The sequence below is a fragment of the Hipposideros armiger genome, unplaced genomic scaffold (genome assembly GCF_001890085.2).
Source record: "Hipposideros armiger isolate ML-2016 unplaced genomic scaffold, ASM189008v1 scaffold_70, whole genome shotgun sequence".
In the NCBI taxonomy this organism is placed as follows: Eukaryota; Metazoa; Chordata; class Mammalia; order Chiroptera; family Hipposideridae; genus Hipposideros; species Hipposideros armiger.
The window spans coordinates 1,184,333-1,189,979 of NW_017731420.1; the positions used below are offsets into that span (position 1 = coordinate 1,184,333).

At 43.3% G+C, this 5,647-nt stretch overlaps 1 long non-coding RNA gene across 2 annotated transcripts in view; it reads right to left on the reverse strand.

Annotated features, from left to right (window-relative positions):
• Positions 1-263: 263 nt before the first annotated feature.
• The window catches only part of LOC109382775 (uncharacterized), a 69,535-nt gene continuing 64,151 nt past the window's right edge, over positions 264-5,647 (reverse strand). For both annotated transcript variants that reach the window (XR_002123985.1, XR_002123984.1), the window contains one exon: positions 264-454. This is a non-coding gene — a long non-coding RNA (uncharacterized LOC109382775). The remainder of the gene's footprint in view (positions 455-5,647) is intronic.

Consider the following 5,647-nt stretch of genomic DNA (forward strand, 5'->3'; position numbering starts at 1 on the left):
ATCTCACAGCTTCTCATTAAACACATATCATCCAGAGTAGGGTGAAGAATAAAAACAAGAAAACACACCAGAATATGAACTCAAATGTGTGCCATCCTTTGGGGTGGACTTGAGGGGGCCACACAACATCCAGAAATGTAGACACTGCCTGTCTCTTTTTAAACATTTTTATTTATTTTATTATTTTTATTTTTTAAAGATTTTCAATTACAGTTGACATTTAATATTGTTTTTTATTAGTTTCAGGTGTACAGCATAGTGGTTATACATTTACACATAATTTATAAAGTGATCCTCTGATAAGTCTGTTTTCCTATAGGACACGAATTGATATTATTATTTGTTGTATCGCCAGGGTCCATCACAAAGCCAGGTATATAGTAGGTGCTCAATAAACATTTGTTGAATTGGACTGGTGAAGTGATAACTGGTTTATCTATCCTCCTGATTCCATCTATTAAGGACAGAGAAGGGAAGGAAATGAACACATCATTGAACACTTACTATGTACACTCTCATACATTATGTCATTTCATTCTCACAACTCCAAGTGAGTATTGATGGTCTCATTTTCATAGTGAGGAAAAGCGAGGCTCCAAGAAGTGAAATAATACTCCTAAGGTTAAACAGCTAGTGAGTGATGGGGGTGGGCTTTCCCTCCAAAACCCATGTTCTTTCTAGGCCAGCAGACCACGAGTGTGGGAGGAGGCAGTGCATCAGAGGGAAGCCACCAGGCAGGAATGTTGGCTGATATTTTCTCAAATGTTCAACTCTCCTCAACAAAAACACTTTCCAGATGTTTCCAGGACCTGGCAAGTCTTCAGTCGAAAAGTGAGGGATAGTCCCACACCTGCATAAGAACGGAACTATATAGCGTGACCTCTCTGGATGCTTTTTAATTTGTCCAAAGGCCACCTGGCAGAACCGTTGTTTTAGCTGCACTGAAGCCTCCCAGGCAATGCTTACTGTGAGGCAATATCTTTACCCCATCCAAGTCCTAGGTCATGGTGGGTGTTATGAGTCGAATTGTGTCCCCTAAAAAAACATGTTGAAGTCCTAACCCCCAGTACCTGTTAATGTGAGCTTATTTGGAAATAGGGTCTTTGCTGATGTAATCAAGTTAAGATGCCATCATACTGAGTGAAGGTAAGCCCTTAATTCAATGTGACTAGTGTCCTTCTAAGAGGAGGGAAATTTGAGCCCAGACACCAACATGGAAGAGAAGGCTGTGTGAAGACAGAGCAGAGACTGGAGTTGCAGCTGCAAGCTGCAAGGATTTAAGGCCACCACCAGAGGCTAGGCAGTAGCAAGGACAGATTGTACCCAGTCTCAGAGAGAGCATGGCCCTACTGATACCTTGATGTCAGGTTTCTTGGCTCCAGAACTGTGAAGAAATAAATTTCTGATGTTTTCAACCCAGCTTGTATTACTTTGTTAAGGCAGCCCTAGGAAACTAATGGAGAGGGCTCTTCTGGGCAGCCTCCAAGTTCCAGAGCCTGGTGGGTAGCCATCAGCTAGGTAGGCCACACATTTCATCGGTCAGGACACCACTGCTCCCCAGCCGCCCCTTCCACCCGTCCCTGTTCCTGGACGCATATCTCCCCAGTGGGCTTTTCATTCAGCTATTAGCTCTAAACATGCTTCATAAGTTTGAAAAATACAATTTTCTGTTAACATAAGCACCGATATCCTGGCTACTATTTATACACTTCCCCAGTGTAGGTGGAGGATTTAGAACATTAGCTCCACTCTAGGTCTGGAGAACAGAGGCACTTGAGACTTTGTGTGGTGCACAGAGAGGAGTAGGAAACGAGAACACAGGCTTCAGACTCAAACAGTTCAAATTCGAGCTCTGCTCGCTGCCAGGTGTGTGACTTTGGAAAGCCACCTGATCTCAAAGCCTTGGTGTCCTCATCTACAGTATGAGAAAAATAACACCCACACCATGGGGTTGTTATGAGGATTAGTGAGATAATGCACATGAAGCGTCTGACACATAGAAAGTAACCAATAAATATTATTACTATTACTTTTGTCATCATTGTTGGTATTATTTCATCTTTATTATCAACTTCTCTGAAATGGGACAGTCCACACCATGAATTACAGTATTATATAAGGGGAGAAACGTAGAGAGAGTCAGGAATGAGGGGAAAGAAATCCACCGACTTGTCTGCCCAGTTCATACTTCTATTTTCTGAGAACAGCCCCTCCCATGATAAGAGGTGCTGTATAAATGGCATGCGTTATTACTTTTTTAAAATTGCTGTTTATGAGGTCACATGTCTGAACCAGATCAGTGTCATTAACAGGTCGTCTGTCCCAGTCAAGGTCAAAGTTGCAGGTACCTCTTGGTAAACTGGATTATTGTTCCCAATCTTCACTCTCCTGTCATAAGATTATCTGTCTACACCCTATTCTATGCAAGGTGCACTTCCTCCCGCTGTGGGCAGAGAAGACTTTCTGCATGACTTGTCCATGGGATGTCAGCAGACATAACTTGAACAGTGGGTCTCTCTTATTCTTTTGCATTCCTGATAATACCTATTGAACACTTTGTATGTGCTGGGCACTGCTCCTCATTATGTTATTGAATTGTCCCACTCTGTAGGATAGGTACTATTTCTGTGCCAATTTTTACGCATAAGACAACTGAGGCCAAGAGAGATTAAGTAGCTCCCCTCAAGTTACACCACTATGGACCCACGACTGAACCCAGGCAGTCTGGCATGCTTGACCACCATACTTCACCACGTCATCTCATCACCTGAATAGGTTGACATAAATTTCTCCATCCACAGACAACCCTCCCCCCAAAAAACATCTGTTTCTTTCTTTTTCTTTTTCTTTTTAAACAGACAATGTGTCAGACACCACACTATGTGCTTTATATACCTTGTCCCTCATTCCTACAACTTCCTCATGGCTTTTATGGATGAGGAGACTGAAACTCAGGAAACCTAAGTGGCTTACCGAAGTCACACAGCTAGTAAGTAGAACTAGAATTCGACCCCAGATCTTGAATATCTGAGCCCTAAATCTGTACTCTTTGCATCTTCTCACTATACCACACTGTCTCTTCCCTCTGCATATATATTATGGGGGGGGGAAGGGGGGCTCTGTTTCTCTGGATCTAAAATGGAATAATCAGTTTGGAATCTAGAATCGAGAATTTGTATCCTCCACCCACACTGGAGAAGTGTGCTGAGAACAGTAGCAATTGTATCTAGGCTTGATCAAAAGTTCATGTTAACCAAAAATTTGTACTATTTTTCCAATACAAGGGGAAGGTTCTGGGAATGTAATGAAATGAAGATTTTGCAAGTCTTAGTAAGAGTGGAAGGTTGAGGATCAGTGAAGACCAAACACTGGAGTTGGAAAGCATCCTGGGGGAAGCATCGTGTGGAGATGTGAATCGTCTGGTCTGACCAATATGGGGTGGGTGTTAGGGAGTCAAGGTGTCCTGGGCATGGGAAGGGTCCATTTTTCTAAGCCAGTGGTCCAGGCACCAGCCTCTGGTATGTGGTGGCTTTAAGAAATGAACAGCCATGGCCCAGGAATAGGATGGGGGTGCCCAAGTTCCCTTCCAACCTATAGTAAAGTGAAGCCATTTATTCTACAAATATTTATCAGATAAACCAGGCAGTCTGAGACAATAGCAATTTGAGCATTTCTTTCTGTCAGTAAGTTAGCTTTGGCACATTGCAGCAGGCCTGTGTGTACCATGTGCCTGGTTGAACACTTCAGTAAATAGACCCTCCCTGCCCCTTGAGTGCTGTCAGTCCTGGAGAACAAATCCTTCTTTCCGAAGGATTTTGCATGCAATATGTGAAAACTATCAGCTAAACCAAACCCAAGGCTTCAACTAAACTTCCGAATTTAGAAGCCAAAGAACAGCCTTTCTACCACTGGTGTGGGGAAGCTCCACGATACATCATGTAAAATAAATATGGTGTAAACTGTGTTACTCTTGTGAGAAAGCAGAAGAAAATGAAAATAATATTCATACTTGCTTGTATATACATAAAGAAACTCTGGAAGAATGTATGAGCAACTAGTAACAGTGAATATATCTGGAAGAGGGCATGGGTAGGACTGGGTGAATGGAGGTGGGGGTGGGAAGAATATTTCATTACATACTTTTTTTTTNTCCCAAGCCAGTTCTTAACCATCGCACCACTCGGCCGGCCCACTAAGATAATTCTTGATTGTAACATTCATTCTGATGCATCTCAATAATGACGGTGTCATCTGGAGACAGGAGACCTGACTTCCAGTCCCAGTCCTGATGCTAGCTCCGTGACCTTGGTAGGGTACTTTTCTGAATGTTGGTTTCCTCATCTTTGGAAGTGTGAGGTGGGGCTGGTGGCCTCCGAGGTCACTGGCAGCGCTAACATTCTCTAGGTCAAACTCCTTTTGTGCTTTGTGTCAGTAGGCATGTCTGTGGTCCCTGGAAATCAGTACACGCCAGGATTTCCAGGCCTCTGACAATTCTTGTGGAACCCTGTAACTTTTTTCCCATGGAAGTTTCTGTTTAATTCCTGCCCTCTTGAGTACCAGACATCTTCCTGGCTTTCATTCCTTCCCCATAAAAGTCTGTCTTCAGGAAAGGACATGATAATTATGTGCACGCTGTGTATCAGTTACTAAAGGGAGAGGAGGAGTTGCTTCTGAATAAAAGAAAGAAGCTTTGAACTTAAGTAGTGGAGCCCTAATTGTGGAATTTTAACTGGACTGTTGAAGGAGAAGATGTTTGGGAGTGAGCACCCTAAGAACACAGAGGCTTGTCTTATCCCTGATGCCTAAATTTCCACAATTAGCAAGTGAGTTTCTTTTGCTAAAACTATTGAGGGTCTCCTCCCCACAAAAGTAATGTATTAGAATTCAGAAGTCATTCAGGCCTTGGTTGGATGGAGCTATTCAGATCCCATTTTCAATGCCTTTCCAATAAGGATGGGAGGGCAGAAGGCTAGGGGACTTAACAGCTAAGGTATGTGAGAGGAATGTCCTGAAGGAAAAAACCAAAGGGCACACTTGGGACTCCAGAAAATAAACTTCAATATTACACAATTTTGGAAAGGGCCTGGCTTATAATGGGAACTCCTGGTAAGGAGGAACGGGACCCAGTGAAAGAATCAGAAGTAATCCTAGACATATTAGAACAGCATGGACCTTTAGAGATAAAACAAAAGAGGCTGTGTTGAGTCACTCCATAAAGATGGGATGTACTCCCACCCAAAATTTGGTTCAGATGATGGGACTGATGTCACCACACATGCAGCAAGAAGGTATTTTAAAAGGTTTTACTCACATGATGAGGCTTTCTAAGGGGATCAGGGCAGGCTCCCAAGATCTGAAAATGGTATGGGATTTTATGGTGGTTAGGGAGTGGGGCCATGGTCAGGTCTCCTGCCAGGGTCAGGGCTCCTGGCAAGGGCATGTATAACTAGAACTTTCAGCTGGTGCTAGAGGAAGGTATACTGGGCATTGTTACCAGCTTGTGCAGATATGGAGCAGAAGGGGAAAGAGAGTGATGGGAACTGAAAGTTGTCAGCAGTTGAAAATAAAAAATGAGGGCCTGCTGAGTGGCTCAGTTGTTTAAAAGTGTGAGCTCTGAGCAATGGGGTCGCCGGTTTGATTCCCACAT